The sequence below is a fragment of the Salmo trutta genome, chromosome 25 (assembly GCF_901001165.1).
Source record: "Salmo trutta chromosome 25, fSalTru1.1, whole genome shotgun sequence".
Lineage (NCBI taxonomy): Eukaryota > Metazoa > Chordata > Actinopteri > Salmoniformes > Salmonidae > Salmo > Salmo trutta.
In genome coordinates, this window is record NC_042981.1 from 9144785 (window position 1) to 9163887 (window position 19103).

Here is a 19103-nt window from a genome sequence, read left to right on the forward strand (position 1 = left end):
AATCAAACCAGGGGCTGTTGTGAGCGCCTGAGTGGCGCAGTGGTCTAAGACACTGCATCTCCATCCAGGCTGGCTCACATCCGGTGGTGATTCGGAGTCCCATAGGGCAGCGCACAATTGGACCTGGGTAGGCTATCATTGTAAATAAGAATTTGTTCTTAATAACTGACTTGCCTAGTTAAATTAAAAGAAGTGACACCTCTAGCCTTAGAACGCTGCGCTTTTCGGAAGCCCCTGGTCAATGATGTAATAGTTTAGTTCATAGCAATTACACAGCAAGTATTTTATCCATCTAAATGCAGGACTCTGCTTCATCGTTCCATCGTGCAAGTTCAGTATTACAGTATAATAGGCTGCTGGTTGTAGATACAGTAGGAAACTGTGGGAAAGACAACCAGTAGCCAAACATGACAAGCTCACAGAATAAAATATTTTGCCAGTCCATTCAATTCTTATCTTCGTGTAAGCAAGGCTATATTACCAGGACTATGCTACTGCATGCATTCAACTATGAATGTAAACTTTGACTGCAGATATCTTAAGTTAAAAGTAAAATGCCAATCGTGGTACCCGAGCCAACAGCCTACTGTTCCCTAGTGCATGAATAACAGATGCTCAAAGCACCGTTCTGAACAGTAGCCTATAACGTTACAGAATAACAGAAGGTCAACAAAAACTTTGGGAAAACGATCATGTTTTCCTAATGTCTGCAACCTAACCTATACATATTACCACTTTATAGCATAGCCTACCATATATTAATAGGCTGGAAATAGTACATCTAAAATCATATTCGTTTGCAAATAAAAGTATATTCGATTTTTTATATTTTGTCAAATGTAGCCTCCGAATGTGAATGGAATGTCACATGTCAAGGCTTCAAGCACAAGCAAAGCGATATGGATATATAACCTATTGATCAGTAAAATATTAACTCATCTACTCGAATGTCAGATACGAACGAATGTCAGATATTCCGACGTGGATTCCCGAACTCTGTTTTCTCTCCTTACCTGACGATCTAGCCTTTGAATCAGGAGGTACAAATAGAACACGTCTTTGGAATAACCGCTCCTGCGTTAATTCCTTTAAAATATTCCATTGTATTCCTCAACCCTAATTAAACACCGAGGTTTATAGAGAGAAAGTCCGGGGAAAGCGAACCAAGTGCGGTCATAAATCATAGTCCTCATCGGCGCATTGCCAGGACTCCGGTTATTTAAGCTCTTCCCAGTCCCCAATGTAGAATGTGTGTGTGAGAGAGAGCGAATGTGAGAGAGGAGGGTAAAACGGACTCTCTCGTCAGCAATTGAGAAGGGCACATGACCTCGGCCCAAAGCTGGCGGCTGACACACACACACACACACATAGCGTGGTGGTGGTGTTGAGCCCAAAAGTAAAGATTTAAACATAATAAACTCGGGTGTGTTTCAGGGCCCAAATAGCAGCTGTCCAAAGACATCAACATTTTTTTTGGAGAGAAGTGGATGCGGAGACCGTGTAACTGGTGTGAGTCGATCGCTGTCATGCCATGGATCATTTTAATGAACAATTGCAAATGGAGATGGAACCTTTCAGTAGTTTTTTTTGCCACAGAAAACACCTCATGTAATACATCAGTAATTACAGGTGGCACGTTCAATCAGTCTCTCACTGTATGTATTGTTGTGGTGTCTCTCTTGTCATGATGTGTGTTTTGTCCTATATTTTTATTTATTTATTTATTTTTAATCCCAGCCCCCAACCCCCGCAGGAAGGCTTTTGCCTTTTGGTAGGCCATCATTGTTAATAAGAATTTGTTCTTAGCTGACTTTCCTAGTTATATAAAGGTTAAGTCAAATAAAAAATTAACAAGGCAGGATGTCATTAGAGCATTCCTAATCAACTCATCTTATTTAGTCAAACACAAACACACACACACCTCTAACTGTACAATTAATAAATAAGTGTCACTAATTTTCAGCTCATAAAAAAATAACATTAAAGGGAGAGCAAACTATAATACATTACCTCTCTCTCTCTCTCTCTCTCTCTCTCTCTCGTTCTTTTTCTCTCGCGCTCTTCATCTCTCACTCTCTCGATTCTCTCTCATATCTTTCTCTCTCTCTCTTCTCTCTCTATCTTTTTCTCTCTATCTCTCTCTCTCTCTCTCTCTCTCTCTCTCTCTTTCCTGCTCTCTCTTTTCTAGTTCTCGCTCGCTCTCTCTACGCTATTTTCTCTCCTCTCTCTCTTCTTCTCTATCTCTCGATCTTTTTATTATATCTTCTCTCTCTTCTCTCTCTCTCTCTTCTCTCTCTCTTCTCTCTCGTTCTCTTCTCTCCCGCGCTCTCTCTTTACTCTCTTGCTTTCTCTTCTTTTCTCTTCATCTCTTTTCTCTCTGTTCTCTCGTCGCTCTCTCTTCTCGCTCTCTGTCTTCTTCTCTCTCTCTTCTTTCTCTCTCGTTCTCTCTCTTCGCTCCGCTCGCTCTCTCTCTCCTTGTTTCTTTCCCTCAATCACTCATCTCTTCTATTTTCTCTCATCTTCTCTCTCTTTCCGCTATCTCTCTCTCTCTCAATATCTCTTTCTCTCTCGCTGATTCTTCTCTCTCTTGTCTCTCCTTCTTCTCTCTCTCTCTTCTCTTCTCTCTCTATCTATTTCTCTCCTTCTCTCTTCTACTCTCTTTTTCTCCTCTATCTCTCGCCGCTCTCACTCATCTCTCATCACTCTCCACTACCTGTCTCTCTCATCTCTCTCCTCTCTCTCTTCGTCTCTCTCGTCTTTTCTCTCGATCGCTCTCTCTCTCTCTTCTCTCCACTCTCTTCTCTCCCTTTTTCTTGTCGCCGCTCTCTTCTCTCTCTCTTTCTTCTCGTTCTTTTCTCTCTCTCTTTCTTCTCTCGCTTTCTTTCTCTTTCTTTCTTCTCCTTTCTCTCTCGTTATTCTTTCTCTCTCGCTCGCTCTCTCTCCTCTCCTCTCGCTTTCTCTCTCTCTCTTCTCTCTCCTCTCTTCTTCTCGTTCTCTTTCTCTCCCTAGTCTCGCCTCTCTCTCTCTTTGTCTCTCTGTTCTCTTTCTCTCTCTCGCTCTCCACTACTCTCTCTCTCTCTCTCTCTCTCCTCTCGTCTTCTTCTCTCTCGCCGCTCTCCTCTCAATCTCTCTCTCTTTCTCTCTCCTTTGCTCGTTCTCTCGCTCGCTCTCTCCACCTATCCTCCACTCTCCTCTCGATCTCTCATCTTCTTCACTCCTCCTCTCCACACTCTCTCACTCTCTATTCTCTCGCTCTCTCTCTCGATTTCTTTCGCTCTCTCTGCTCATCTCTCTCACGCTCGTTCCTCTCTCTTCTCTCTTCGTCTCTCGTATGCTCTATCTGTATCTCTCTGTATCTCTCTTCTTCCTCTCCTCTCTATCTCTCTCTCTTTCCTATGTGCCACCACCATGCTCATCATAGGATAGGCCAGGTTTCCAGAGTGATCTTGGCATTTTTCTCATGGTCTGAGGGTGCTTTATGGCAAACTCCAAGCGGGCTGTCATGTGCCTTTTACTGAGGAGTTCTTCTGGCAACTCTACCATAAAGGCCTGATTGGTGGACTGCTGCAGAGATCATTGTGGAAGGTTGTCCCATCTCAACAGAGAAAATCTGGAGCTCTGTCAGAGTGACCATTTGGTTATTGTTCACCTCCCTGAGCAAGGTCCTTCTCCCCAAATTTGCTCAGTTTGGCCGGGCGGCTAGCTCTAGGAAAAGCGGTTCCAAACTGGTTCCAAACTTCTTCCATTTAATAATGATTGAGGCCACTATGTTCTTGGGGACCTTCAAAACTGCAGATCTGTGCCTCGACACAATCCTGTCTCGGAGCTCTACAGACAATCCCTTTGACCTCATGGCTTGGTTTTTGCTCTGACATGCGCTGTCAACAGTGGGACCTTATATAGACAGGTGAGGGCCTTTCCAGATCATGTCCAATCAATTCAATTTACCACAGGTGGACTCCAATCAAGTTCTAGAAACATCTCAAGGATGATCAATGGAAACAGGATGCACCTGAGCTCAATTTCGAGTCAGGGTTTGAATACTTATGTAAATAAGGTGTTTGTGTTTTTTATTTTTAATAAATTAGTAACAATTTCTAAAAACCTATTTTTTGCTTTGTCACTATGAGGTATTGTGTGTAGATTGCTGAGGACATTTTTTTTATTTAATCCATTTTAGAATAAGGCTGTAACGTAACAAAATGTTGAAAAAATTCAATGGGTCTGAATACTTTCCAAAGGCACTGTATATTGTGTCTTTCTGAATATGGTGGATCTCTCTCTAGCAGGCTTGGGCCCCTAGCCAATACAAAGGACCAATCCCCTCTGAATAGACGAAGCCTTCCCTCTCATACCCCCAAACAACCGCCAAACTGTCACCTCGACACACACACACTCCACCAACCACATGGCTCATAATAAGTGTGACGGGGGGGGCTATTCATACCAGTAGCAAATAAATGCACAACTCGGCTACTGATAGTACTTCAGAACTACACAGACTAGTAGTAAATAAATACTCAACCCGACTACAGATAGTACTTCAGAACTACACAGCCAGCAGTAAATAAATACTCAACCCGGCTACTGATAGTACTTCAGAACTACACAGCCAGCAGTAAATAAATACTCAACCCGGCTACTGATAGTACTTCAGAACTACACAGCCAGTAGTAAATAAATACTCAACCCGGCTACTGATAGTACTTCAGAACTACACAGCCAGTTGTAAATAAATACTCAACCCGGCTACTGATAGTACTTCAGAACTACACAGCCAGTAGTAAATAAATACTCAACCCGGCTACTGATAGTACTTCAGAACTACACAGCCAGTGGTAAATAAATACTCAACCCGACTACAGATAGTACTTCAGAACTACACAGCCAGCGGTAAATAAATACTCAACCCGGCTACTGATAGTACTTCAGAACTACACAGCCAGCAGTAAATAATACTCAACCCGGCTACTGATAGTACTTCAGAACTACACAGCCAGTAGTAAATAAATACTCAACCCGGCTACTGATAGTACTTCAGAACTACACAGCCAGCAGTAAATAAATACTCAACCCGGCTACTGATAGTACTTCAGAACTACACAGCCAGCAGTAAATAAATACTCAACTTGGCTACTGATAGTACTTCAGAACTACACAGCCAGCAGTAAATAAATACTCAACCCGGCTACTGATAGTACTTCAGAACTACACATACACTTTTATTTGTAGCACACACATACGGTGCGTTCAGAAAGAAAATATTTTCTATCTTACAGCCTCATTCTAAAATGTATTAAATCGTTTTTTCCCCTCATCAATCTACACACAATACCCCATAATAACAAATCAAAACAGTTTTTTTGAAATTGTTGCAAATGTATTAAAAAGAAAGAATTGAAATATAACATTTATATAAGTATTCAGACCCTTTACTCAATACTTTATTGAAGCACCTTTGGCAGCGATTACAGCCTGAAGTCTTCTTGGGTATGAAGCTACAAACTTGGCACACCTGTATTTGAGGAGTTTCTCCCATTCTTCTCTGCAGATTCTCTCAAGGTCTGTCAGATTGGAGGGGGAGTGTCACTGCACAGCTGTTTTCAGGTCTCTCCAGAGATATTAGATCAGGCTCAGGCTAGGCCACTTAAGGACATTAGGAGACTTGTCCCGAAGCCATTCCTTTATTGTCTTGGCTGTGTGCTTAGGGTTGTTGTCCTGTTGGAAGGTGAACCTTCGCCCCAGGCTGAGGTCCTGAGTGCTCTGGAGCAGGTTTTCATCAAGCATCTTTCCCAGGTCTCCCAGTCCCTGCCGCTGAAAAACATTCCCACAGCATGATGCTGCCATGCCTCACCGTAGGAATGGCGCCAGGTTTCCTCCAGACGTGACGCTTGGCATTCAGTCCAAAGAGTTCAATCTTGGATTCATCAGACCAGAGAATCTTGTTTCTCATGGTCTGAGAGTCCTTTAGGTGCCTTTTGGCAAACTCCAAGTGGGATGTCATGTGCCTTTTACTGATGAGTGGCTTCCGTCTGGCCAGTCTACCATAAAGGCCTGATTGGAGGAGTGCTGCAGAGATCGTTGTGGAAGGTTCTCCCATCTCCACAGATGAACTCTAGAGCTCTGTTAGAGTAACCATCAGGTTCTTGGTCACCTCCCTGACCAAGGCCCTTCTCCCCTGATTGGTCAGTTTGGCCGGGCAGCCATCTCTAGGAAGAGTCTTCGTGGTTCCAAACTTGATCAATTTAAGAATGATGGAGGCCACTGTGTTCTGGGGGACCTTCAATGCTGCAGACATGTTTTGGTACCCTTCCTCAGATCTGTGCCTCGACACAGTCATATCTCGAAGCTCTACGGACATTTCCTTCAGCCTCATGGCTTGGTTTTTGCTTTGAGATGCACTGTCAACTGTGGGACCTTATATAGACAGGTGTGTGCATTTCCAAATCATGTCCAATCAATTGAATTTGCCACAGGTGGACTCCAATCAAGTTGTAGAAACATCTCAAGGATGATCAATGGAAACAGGATGCACCTGAGCTCCCGAGTGGCACAGCTGTCTAAGGCACTGCATCGCAGTGCTAGAAGTGTCACTACCTGGATTGATCCCGGGCTGTATCACAACCGGCCGTGATCGGAAGTCTCATAGGGCGGTGCACAACTGGCCCAGCGTTGTCCAGGTTAGGAGAGGGTTTGGCCGGGGTAGACCGTCATTGTAAATAAGAATTTGTTCTTAACTGACTTGCCTTGTTAAAATAAAACAAAACCCAAGCTCAATTTTGAGTCTCAAAGGGTCTGAATACTTATGTAAATAAGGTATTTATATTTTATATTTTTATTATATTTGCAAAAAATTCTAAAAACCTGTTTTTGCTTTGTCATTATGTGGTATTGTGTGCAGATTGATGAGGAAAATGTTTAATTTAATCCATTTTAAAACAATGCTATAACGTAACAAAATGTGGAAAAAGGGAAGGGGTCTGAATACTTGCACTGTACACACATACACATACACATACATGCACACACCGAGAACCACATTGGAAACCAGTGTTTTATGACACTGTATTACTTTAGGCTTAAACCCTAACTAATAATTAATCCCAAAATATGTCAATCTGCGTACATTTCTGGAACTTGTTGGTGTCACGTCCTGACCAGTAAAGGGGTCATTTGTAAATGTAGTATGGTCAGGGCGTGGCAGGGGGTGTTTGTTTTGTGTGTTTTGGGGGGTTTTTGGTCTAGGGGATTTTGGTTGTAGTTTTCATTTTCTATCTTTCGTTTTCCAGGTTTGGCCGAGTGTGGTTTCCAATCAGAGGCAGGTGTCTTTCGTTGTCTCTGATTGGAAGCCATACTTAGGCAGCCTGTTTTCCTTTGGGTTTTGTGGGTGGTTATTTTCCGTTATAGTCTGTGAACCTTACGGAACTGTTTGCTGTCGTTTGTTTTTTCTTTGTTTAAGTGTTCTCTTTAAATAAACAAGTAAGAATGAGCACTATACCCGCTGCGCCTTGGTCTGTCCTTAACGACGCCTATGACAGAACCACCCACCAAGCAGCGGAAGAGGGAGCAGCAGGAGAAGTATTTGGAGTCATGGACGTGGGAGGAGATCCTCGATGGCAAGGGTCCATGGAGCCAGGCTGGGGAGTACCAGCGCCCGAAGGTGGAGCTGGAGGAGGCGAAGAGGGAACGACGAAGGTACGAGGTGTTGTATCCTCCTATTCAGGAGGTTCGAGAGGCAGCCCCAAAACATTTTTTTTTTTGGGGGGGGGGGGGGCATAAGGGGAGTGTTGCTAGGTCAGGGGGAAACCCTGACCCGGAAACCCGGAGGGAGCCGTGGAGCAAACCGGAGCCAAGAAAGTAGTCGAGCGCCGAGCTTGACACGAGATTCTGGAAGGAAGTACTGGCAGAGAGGGCACAACTGAGCAGGCGTGCAGAGTGGCGAGCGATGCATTACGGGGCGATGAGCACTATCTCGCCCATCCGCACGCACAGTCCGGTGCGGTCGGTACGGGCGCCGCAGCGTTGCCGTGCTAGAGTTGGCACTCAGCCAGGAAGGAGTGTGCCTGCTCAGCGCATCTGGCCACCAGTGCGTCTCCTCGGCCCAGCTTATCCTGCACCTGCTCTACGCACGGCAGCCCTCATCCCCCAGCACCGCCCAGCTTGCCCTGTGCCAGCGCTCCGCCCGTGCCGGGCTACAGGGACCATCCAGCCAGGACGGAGTGTGCCAGCCCTGAGCTCCAGACCTCCGGTGCGCATCCACGGCCCAGGTGCCTCATGCCTGCTCTGCGCACCCAGTCTCCTGTAAGTCTTCCCAGTCCGAGGAGACCGGTCCCAGCTCCACGCAGGAGCCTCCAGTGACGCTCCTCAGCCCGGAGCCTCCAGCGACGCTCCTCAGCCCGGAGCCTCCAGCGACGCTCCCCAGTCAGGAGCCTCCAGCGCCGCTCCCCAGTCAGGAGCCTCCAGTGATGCTCCTCAGCCCGGAGCCTCCAGCGGCGCTCCTCAGCCCGGAGCCTCCAGCGACGCTCCGCAGTCAGGAGCCTCCAGCGACACTCCTTAGCGCGGGGCCTCCAGCGACGCCTCTCAGCCCGGGGCCTCCAGCGATGTCTCTCAGCCCGGGACCTCCAGCGACGCCTCTCAGCCCGGGGCCTCCAGTGACGCCTCTCAGCCCAGAGTCGTCTGAACGAGAGCTACGCCCAGAGCCAGAGCCACCTCCATAGTGGGAGGATTGGCGAAGGGGGGGTGTAGTACAGGAACCGTCGTTGACGGTGGCCACCCTCCCTTCCCTCCCTTTAGGTTTGCGGTTGGTTTTGTGTTTTTTTGTTTGTTTTGGAGGTGCAGTCGGGGTATGCACCTTTGGGGGGGGGGGGGGGGGGGGGGGGGGGGTACTGTCACGTCCTGACCAGTAAAGGTGTCATTTGTAATTGTAGTATGGTCAGGGCGTGGCAGGGGGTGTTTGTTTTGTGTGTTTTTTTTTTTTTTTGGTCTAGGGGATTTTGGTTCTAGTTTTCATTTTCTATCTTTCGTTTTCCAGGTTTGGCCGAGTGTGGTTTCCAATCAGAGGCAGGTGTCTTTCGTTGTCTCTGATTGGAAGCCATACTTAGGCAGCCTGTTTTCCTTTGGGTTTTGTGGGTGGTTATTTTCCGTTATAGTCTGTGAACCTTACGGAACTGTTTGCTGTCGTTTGTTTTTTCTTTGTTTAAGTGTTCTCTTTAAATAAACAAGTAAGAATGAGCACTATACCCACTGCGCCTTGGTGTGTCCTTAACAACACCTGTGACAGTTGGAGGTTTGAATCCCTCTTCACGAGAATTAGTAAATACGACTATGAAATCCTACTAAATATCCATTATTTTTGTATTTTTTAAAAAACATTTTTTAACCTTTATTTAACTAGGCAAGTCAGTTAAGAACAAATTCTTATTTTCAATGACGGCCTAGGAACAGTGGGTTAACTGCCTTGTTGTCACGACTTCCACCGAAGTCGTTTCCTCTCCTTGTTCGGGCTGCATTCGGTGGTCGGCGTCACCGGTCTTCTAGTCATCATTGATCCACTTTTCATTTTCCATTTGTTTTGTCTTGTTTTCCTTCACACCTGGTTTCCATTTCCCTCATTATTTGTTGTGTATTTAACCCTCTGTTCCCCCCCATGTCTTTGTGTGGGATTGTTTATTGTAAGTGCTTGTGCACTTGTTTACTGGTGCGCGTCAGATTTTTTGTACCCATATTCTGATGTATTTTATGATGTTGGTTTTTATATTAAACTGCTCCGGCTACTACCTAGTCCTGCTCTCCTGCGTCTGACTTCCCTGCCACCAGTTACGCACCTCTTTACACTTGTTCAGGGGCAGAATGACAGATTTTTACCTTGTCAGCTCGGGGATTCAATCTTGCAACCTTTCGGTTACTAGTCCAACGCTCTAACCACTAGGCTACCTGCCACCCAAGAATGATATTAATGATTAATGATCTCCCATTCTTTTACTAGATTGTGTGCATTAGGTTTTGTTGTGGAATTTGTTAGATATTAGGTTTTGTTGTGGAATTGTTAGATATTGCCTGCTAGATACTTCTGCACTGTAGGATCTAGAAGCATAAGCATTTAGCTACAATCGCAATAACATCTGCTAACCATGTGTATGTGACCAATGCAATTTTATTTTATTTGATTTGAAATAGGCCTCCAGCTCATAACAGCTCGATATTTCCCTTTAATGTATTCAAGCATAGACAAGAACAACCATGTGTAAGCCTTTCGGTTTTCCTTTTGACAGTCGAAAACACACACCAGAACAATGTGTTGTTAGCTCCAAACAGTTATTACAAAAACTGCTAAACATAGATGTGTCTGACATAAAACAAACTCTACGACCTCCACCGCTGACTGACACACACACACACACACACACACACACACACACACACACACACACACACACCACACACACACACACACACACACACACCACACACACATGACATGTAGATTCTTCAAAACGTTAAGAGATCATCCAAGACTGACATTTAAAAATCATCCAAAATGTCAGGCTGAAACAATCCCTTCCTGGGCATGAGTTTGTCATTTTTCTTTCAAACTGTCCTCTCTACTGCTGTGAAATCAGCTCTCAAGCTTAAATACACAACAAGCTCATCAAAACACCCTGTGACCTCACAGCAGTGTGACTGAGTAAAAACAAAAACACACACTGTGAAACTTGCGTCAATATCAGACAAGCATTGACTCATCTGCCCTGGTTTTTACCTGACAGAGGAGTGGGCAGGGTGGAGCCAGTGTGTGTGAGTCAGTGGAGGCTCCTCAGAGCAGGAAGGGGAGGACCATCCTATTCAGTGAATTTCATTTTTTTTTAAAGTGAAACATTAAAAAAAGTTATCCTTCTTAGATGAAACTCTTCTAAATATTGAATATTCACATCACCAAATAATTGATTGAAACACACTGTTTTGCAATGAAGGTCTACAGTAGCTTCAACAACACTCTCTGGGGTAGCACCATGGTGTAGCCGGAGGACAGCTAGTTTCCATCCTCCTCTGAGTACATTGACATTGAATTATGACAACTTCTGGAGGACGTCCTCCAGCCTATCAGAGCTCTTGCAGCATGGACTGACATGTTGTCCACCCAATCAAAGGCCTATTTATTGCCTACCTCCTCATGCCTTTTGCACACACTGTATATAGACTTTCTTTTTTTTCTACTGTGTCATTGACTTGTTTATTGGTTATTGGCTTGTTTATTGTTTATTCCATGTTATTCCATGTGTAGCTCTGTGTTGTTGTCTGTGTCACACTGCTTTGCTTTATCTTGGCCAGGTCACAGTTGTAAATGAGAACTTGCTCTAAACTAGCCTACCTGGTTAAATAAAGGTGAAAAAAAGATATATACAAAAATTATCAGAGAATGAATCTAGTACTGAATGCATAAGCTACAGCTAGCTAGCACTGCAGTGTATAACATGTGGTGAGTCTTCTTTCCCTGGCCCAGGATCCTTGCTCCTCCTGGGCCCGCTGCTTGGTCCGTTGGTGGTGGGTAGTTCTGTCACGTTCGTCGTAAGGATGGGAAAAAGACGCAGCTGGAATGTGTTCTTCTTATTTATTAAAGAAACAAAACAAAACACTTGAACAAAAACAACGACGAAAAACAGTCCTGTAAGGCACACAGCTTAAACATGGAACAACTACCCACAAATCCCTGACCAAACTACAATTACAAACAACCCCTTTAACTGGTCAGGACGTGACATGAGTAGTGGACTCAAAGAGAGAAAGACAATAGTTGAACTGTTTTGAACAAAGGAGAAGCAACATTTAGAGATCAATTTTTTTTTCAGTTTCAGTTTCACGTACTCTAGCTAATGCAGCTAATTTAGCATACCCGACAATCTGACTCAAACAGAGAGGAATTATATTTATGTTAGCTAGCAAGCTAAGGCCATCCAACTCTCCAACTCTTCCAATTCACGGTAAAGTTTTGGTTTTATTAATTTATTGCCACCGGGGCCAGCTGGTGTAACTGCTAAACAGCTTGCTGCAAACTACAGCGTGATTGTACACATGAATTGGTGTTAGTTATAGTAGCTGTTTTTTTTCACCTTTATTTAACCAGGTAGGCTAGTTGAGAACAAGTTCTCATTTGCAACTGCGACCTGGCCAAGATAAAGCAAAGCAGTTCGACACATACAACAACACAGAGTTACAACACAGCCAATGAGAGCACAGCCAATGAGAGCATACAGGTCGCAGTGGTGGGTAGTATATGGGGCTTTGGTGACAAAACGGATGGCACTGTGATAGACTGCATCCAATTTGTTGAGTAGAGTGTTGGAGGCTATTTTGTAAATGACATCGCCAAAGTCGAGGATCGGTAGGGTGGTCAGTTTTACGAGGGTGTGTTTGGCAGTATGAGTGACGGATGCTTTGTTGCGAAATAGGAAGCCAATTCTAGATTTAATTTTGGATTGGAGATGTTTAATGTGAGTCTGGAAGGAGAGTTTACAGTCTAACCAGACACCTAGGTATTTGTAGTTGTCCACATATTCTAAGTCAGAACCGTCCAGAGTAGTGATGCTGGACGGGCGGGCAGGTGCGAGCAGTGATTGGCTGAAGAGCATGCATTTAGTTTTACTTGCATTTAAGAGCAGTTGGAGGCCACGGAAGGAGAGTTGTATGACATTGAAGCTCATCTGGAGGTTAGTTAACACGGTGTCCAACGAAGGGCCAGAGGTATACAAAATGGTGTCGTCTGCGTAGAGGTGAATCAAATAATCACCAGCAGCGAGAGCGACATCATTGATGTATACAGAGAAGAGAGTCGGCCCGAGAATTGAACTCTGTGGCACCCCATAGACACTGCCAAAGGTCCGGACAACAGGCCCTCCGATTTGACATAGGCAATCACTTGTTGACTATGATGTTAGCTAATATGGTGAAAACGATGTAGGCTGTGTGTAGTGGTTATGGTTTGAAGGTTTCGTTTGGAGAGTTTTTTTTGTTGCCTGGTCACAGACAGCAGTTGTGATGTGCACTGAAGTCCACAAGTGAGAGGAGGAAAGTGAGTAGATGTGATGATGCTGTTTATATGGCTGCTATGAAAGTCAATTGTTTGTGCAGGTGATCAGGGGTGTATTCATTATGCCAATTTTGTTGCAAAATGTTTTTTTAAATGGAACAAAACAGGGATGGACCTACCTGAATTTGTCCAATAGAAACTCTTGTTTCAGTTTAAAAACGTTATGTTTTGCAACTGTTTGGACTAACGATCACACCCCACATCCGCTAGATGCAGGCAAGAGTGTGCAAGGCAGTATTGAATGTTTCACTGTCTGTCATCTTGATTACTCTAATGTGTCTCTCGATCTACGTTGTAAACTTTAAATTGTAGGCTAGATTGTATCAACCTCATGATGGGTATAGGGAACATTAGAGTATCATGTAGTAGCCTAAACCTATCGATGTCACATTGAACTGGGTGAATGGAGTATGAATGACAGTCATCCAATATGCTGTAATAGAAGTAAGGCCATGCTCATAAGAACAAATAAATCACCCTCCCTCATTTTAAAGGGCACCGACCGCCACTGCCCTAAACGTTGAACTCGTGTGAAGTTAGAAGTTACAGTATTAGCCTACAAAAAGACTGTTTAAATTAGTCTTTAAATTGTGACAAAGCTTGTTCACATGCTCCACACGACTCTCTTTTAAAGCAGAACCCGGTATGTGTGTATGTGTGTCCGCTCCACACAACTCTCTTTTAAAGCAGAACCCGGTATGTGTGTATGTGTGTACGCGTTACAATAACTGTTCTTTAAAAAGGTGTCACATGTCTGACCGTCGACTCGTTTGATTGGTGCATGGCGGCCTGACACACACACACACCACAGAAACTATCTGTAAAAGACCCCTGTGATGATGTCACATGCTTAGCCGTGAAAAACAAACAGAAGTCGTTTTTCTGGGGAAGTCTCTAAGAGCTTTCCACACCTGGATTGTGCAACATTTGCCCATTATTCTTATCAAAATTCTTCACACTGTCAAATTGGTTGTTGATCATTGCTAGACAACCATTTTCAGGTCTTGCCATAGATTTTGAAATAGATTTAAGTCAAAACTGTAACTCGGCCACTCATTCACTGTCTTCCTGGTACAACTCCAGTGTATATTTGGCCTTGTGTTTTATGTTATTTTTTATTTATTTATTTGACCTTTATTTATTTAACTACCGTAATTTCCGGACTATTGAGCGCACCTGAATATAAGCCGCACCCACTGAATTAAAAAAAAAGTATTATTTTGAACATAAATAAGCCGCACATGTCTATAAGCTGCAGGTGCCTACTGGTACATTGAAACAAATGAACTTTACACAGGCTTTAACGAAACACGGCTTTGTAAGGGCTGTCGTCGGAAGAAGACCAAGGTGCAGCGGAGTTAGTGTTCATCTTGACATTTAATTCAAACAAAGAGAACACTATACAAAAAAAACAGGAAAACCGACAGCCAAACAGTACTGACAGGAAACACACTGAACAGAAACAATTACCCACAAAACCCAAAGGAAAAACATGCTCCTTATGTGTGACTCCCAATCAACAACAACGAACTTCAGCTGTTCCTGATTGGGAGCCACACACGGCCCAAAACACAGAAATACAAAAACCTAGAAAAAGAACATAGAACGCCCACCCAATGTAACACCCTGGCCTAACCAAAATAAAGAACAAAAAACCCCTCTCTATGGCCCCAAGGTGTGGGCTCCGGCCACAAAACCTAACACTGAAGGGGAGGGTCTGGGTGGGCCTTCTTACGGCGGCGGCTCAGGTGCGGGACGTGGCCTCTGCTCCACCCTCGGCGTCGCCCTCTTAGGTGGCGCACCTGGCCGCGCCGAAGGTCTGGTGGGCGACCCTGACTGCGCCCGGCTGGCGGGCGGTGATGGTTGCGCCTGGCTGGCGAGCGGCAATTGCTGCGCCCGGCTGGCGGGCGGCGATGACTGCGCCCGGCTGGCGGGCGTCCCTGGCTGCGCCCGGTTGGCGGGCGTCCCTGGCGGCTCCGGCGGCACTGACCCAGAATTCACCAAGCTGAGGAGACATGTTAGAGGCCTGGCCCTAGGCGTAGGCACAGGACTCACCGGGCGGCTCTGGCGGCTCCGGACAGGTGGGCGGCTCTGGCGGCTCCGGACAGGCGGGCGGCTCTGGCGGCTCCGGACAGGCGGGCGGCTCTGGCGGCTCCGGACAGGCGGGCGGCTCTGGCGACTCCGGACAGGCGGGCGGCTCTGGCGACTCCGGACAGGCGGGCGGCTCTGGCGACTCCGGACAGGCGGGCGGCTCTGGCGACTCCGGACAGGCGGGCGGCTCTGGCGACTCCGGACAGGCGGGCGGCTCTGGCGACTCCGGACAGGCGGGCGGCTCTGGCGACTCCGGACAGGCGGGCGGCTCTGGCGACTCCTGACTGGCGGGCGGCTCTGGCGACTCCTGACTGGCGGGCGGCTCTGGCGACTCCTGACTGGCGGGCGGCTCTGGCGACTCCTGACTGGCGGGCGGCTCTGGCGACTCCTGACTGGCGGGCAGCTCTGGCGGCTCCTAATTGGCGGGCAGCTCTGGCGGCTCCAGACTGGCGGGCAGCTCTGGCGGCTCCGGACTGGCGAGACCCACTGGAGGCCTAGTCCTGGGAGGTGGCACAGGATGGACCAGGATGGGGAGACCCACTGGTGGCCTAGTCCTAGGAAGAGGCACAGGACGGACCAGGATGGGGAGACCCACTGGAGGCCTGGACCTAGGAGGAGGCACAGAACAGACCAGGATGGGGAGACCCACTGGAGGCCTGGACCGAGGAAGAGGCACAGGATAAACCGGACTGTGGGGGAGCACTGGAGTTCTGGTACGAACGCTCTTTACCCACACTCCAGGCTGAATGCCCACTTTGGCCCGGCACGGGCGGAGAGCAGGCATTGGGCGAACTGGACCCTCCCAGCGCTCTGGAGACACAGTGCGCAACGCCGGCGCAGGATAACCTGGACCGAGGAGGCGCACTGGAGATCAGACGTGCTGAGCTGGCACCATCTGCCCTGGCTCGATGCCTGCACTCGCATGGCACTTGTGGGGGGCTGGTATGTAGCGCACCGGGCTTTGAACGCGCACTGGGGACACCGCGCGCTCCGCAGCATAACACGGTGTCTTACCAGTACCACGTTGCTTCCGGTTAGCACGGGGAGTTGGCTCAGGTCTACCGCCTAACTCCGCCAATCTCCCCGTGTGCCCCCCCAAAACATTTTTTGGGGGCTGCCTCTCGTGTCTGCTGCGCTCCCTTTCCTCATACCAGCGCCTCCCCAGCTTGAGCCCAGTAATTCCTCCCATCTCCAGGAATCCTGAACGATCCTCTCCATTTTCTCCAAAGTCCATGAGTCCTTCTCCTGGTGCCTCTCCTTCCTCTGCTGCTTGGTCCGTTTTTGGTGGGTAATTCTGTAAGGGCTGTCGTCGGAAGAAGACCTGCAGTGGAGTTAGTGTTCATCTTGACATTTAATTCAAACAAAGAGAACACTATACAAAAAAAGTGTTTATAAATCAAAAATCTGATCTCTTAAAAGTTTTTTAAATGTGCCAAAATCAATGATAGTATATTGTATAGATAATAGAACGAAACTGTAGAAAACTTTTAAGAGATCAGATTTTTTGTTTATAAACACTTTGTTACAAGACACACTTAGTTACCTAACCCACCTCGTTCCTCTCTGTCAGCATGTCTTTTCAGATTCCACAATGATTCCACAGTGTTTGTGAAAGTGGGCACATGTGCTTTCTCTCCTAACACCCAACCACTAAAATGTGTAGTTTTTGTGACAAAACTACACATTTTAGAGTGGTCTTTTATTTAATCAGTTGGATCACCTGTCAGGTGGATGGACTATCTTGACAAAGGAGAAATGCTCACTAACAGGGAGGTAAACAAATTTGTGCACAACATTTGAGAGAAATATGCTTTGTGTTTTTCTGGAACATTTCTGGGATTTGTTTTATTTCAGCTCATGAAACATGGTACCAGTATTTTATATGATGCGTTTATATTTTTGTTCATTGAATATTTACACATATTTAACCACCGTATATGAGGAAGGCCGACAGATCCAAAGGATTGAGACATGGCCCATACAGACAAACAGATCTCTCCAGTTTAAACAGACAGATTTTGCTGGGGATTTTATGATTATGTTAATTAGATTGGCACACGGTCACGTCAACTGTTTTAATGTAGCAAAGGGTTCCTGGAGGAACCTGGACTGGAGGCTTAGATGGGGCATGCCTTTCAGATAGATCATTTTTGGCCACCCCTCAGAGTGAATTTAATTCCTGTTAATCTATGCTGTATTATGTTCATCACATTTTAATGACAATTTTGTAGCTTCAATGACGCTAACAGAGGTGAATGAGTTCCTCAAGAGCCTATGCAAATCCCAAAGTTGGAATAGTTAACACTTTATTACTATATGTAATAAGCAACGTTAATATTATCAATATTATATTAGAATATATTTTATGCATAATTATTCAAGAACAATTACAATTTACAACATGATGGAGAAGAATGACATTTACTCAATGTGTGGCCAAAAATACCTGAAAAGCCATACCTCCAATCTTCTGATAGGTTGCCACCTCTACAATATATGATTAAAAAAGGTAAACCATTTTTTTTAACCCCCTTCCATCACAAAAAGGTTCAGGTTTGAACCTTTACACAGGGGTTCCTCGAAGACCCTTTACACAGGGGTTCCTCAAAGACCCTTTACACAGGGGTTCCTCAAAGACCCTTTACACAGGGGTTCCTCGAAGACCCTTTACACGGGGGTTCCTCAAAGACCCTTTACACGGGGGTTCCTCGAAGACCCTTTACACAGGGGTTCCTCGAGGAACCTTTACACAGGGGTTCCTCGAGGAACCTTTAAGAACTGGAAAGGTTCCACTGGTATGGCAATTTTTAGAACCCGAAAAGGTTCTTCCAAGGCACTTTTACTTCTAAGAGTGCTCAGTCAATGTATAACCTCAAGGCATTACCTGTAACTCTAAGACACTGCGTACAAAAACAATTCATAACAGGACATATTACATGACACAGTCAATTCTTTAGCTACCGGAGTCTATTCAATCAACCTACAAGACATTGATACAGTCCATTCATAACCTCAAGACACAAGTTACAGCAAAGTACTTTAATACCAAACAGAGAGAGAGCACAGTCCTCGACTAGGAGTGGATGAGAGAGATCCCTCACTTCGTTCATGGCTCTATCTTTCATTTGAGCACAGCCTGAATGAGATACTGAGTGAGCTGCTGTTTTGTCTTTGGTGTGTTTGAAGTGAAGGGTCCACTGGGAGAGAGAGAGAGAGAGAGAGAGATACAGAGTATGTGTTTGTGCTTCCTATAATCAATGCCATCTTTCAATGCTGTAAAACACACATATACACACAGCTCTCACCACCCACTGTGCACTTGAGGACAGGGGGACAATGGCTGTATAGGGATTAGTGTAAGGGATGGCAGAGGCGCATGTTGATGATGCTGATTGTGAGGAGGGCACGGGGTGATGATGTGTATGGTGTAATGATGTGAGGGCTCAGGAGTTAGCCCAGCGTTGATTAGACATTGTGGCTTTAATTACAGTGTATTATCTGCTCAGATTGGGGAAGGAGAGGAGATGAGGAGATTAAGGAAAGAAGGGATGAGAGGTGAAGAGGACAGGTGTGTGTACTTTACTCAGACGCCTCTGCCCAGATATACACAAACTCACACACACACACACGCCACAAACACATCACATCTGCTGTCACCAAGTGCCAGATAAACAAGGAGTGGAGACGAGACAGGAAGAGGCGGGAGGACCGGAGTATGTAAGAGGCGGGAGGACCGGAGTATGTAAGCAGAGTTGAGCAGTCGTTTCCAACCGCTCTGGTGAAATAAATGCTCCAAATTTGCTCCATTTATTCAAATCACCATTTAATTAACCAACACCCATTTATTTGTGTGACTACCTGGACCTAACATTTGGTTTTAAAGTATTTTATCCAAACCATATGATTTGAATGAAAACTATTTAAATAA

The 19103-nt window shown here is 45.7% G+C and overlaps 1 protein-coding gene across 2 annotated transcripts in view; it reads right to left on the minus strand.

Annotated features, from left to right (window-relative positions):
- LOC115161953 (forkhead box protein N3-like) overlaps positions 1–19103 on the minus strand; it is a 187894-nt gene that overhangs the window by 123533 nt on the left and 45258 nt on the right. The window contains exon 1 of one of the 2 annotated variants that reach the window (XM_029712808.1): positions 1014–1249. The exons of the other annotated variant lie outside the window; for it this stretch is intronic. The gene's annotated coding sequence lies outside the window, so the exon portion shown is untranslated. Of the gene's footprint in view, positions 1–1013; positions 1250–19103 lie in introns of those variants that run through there. 2 annotated transcript variants of the gene reach the window in all.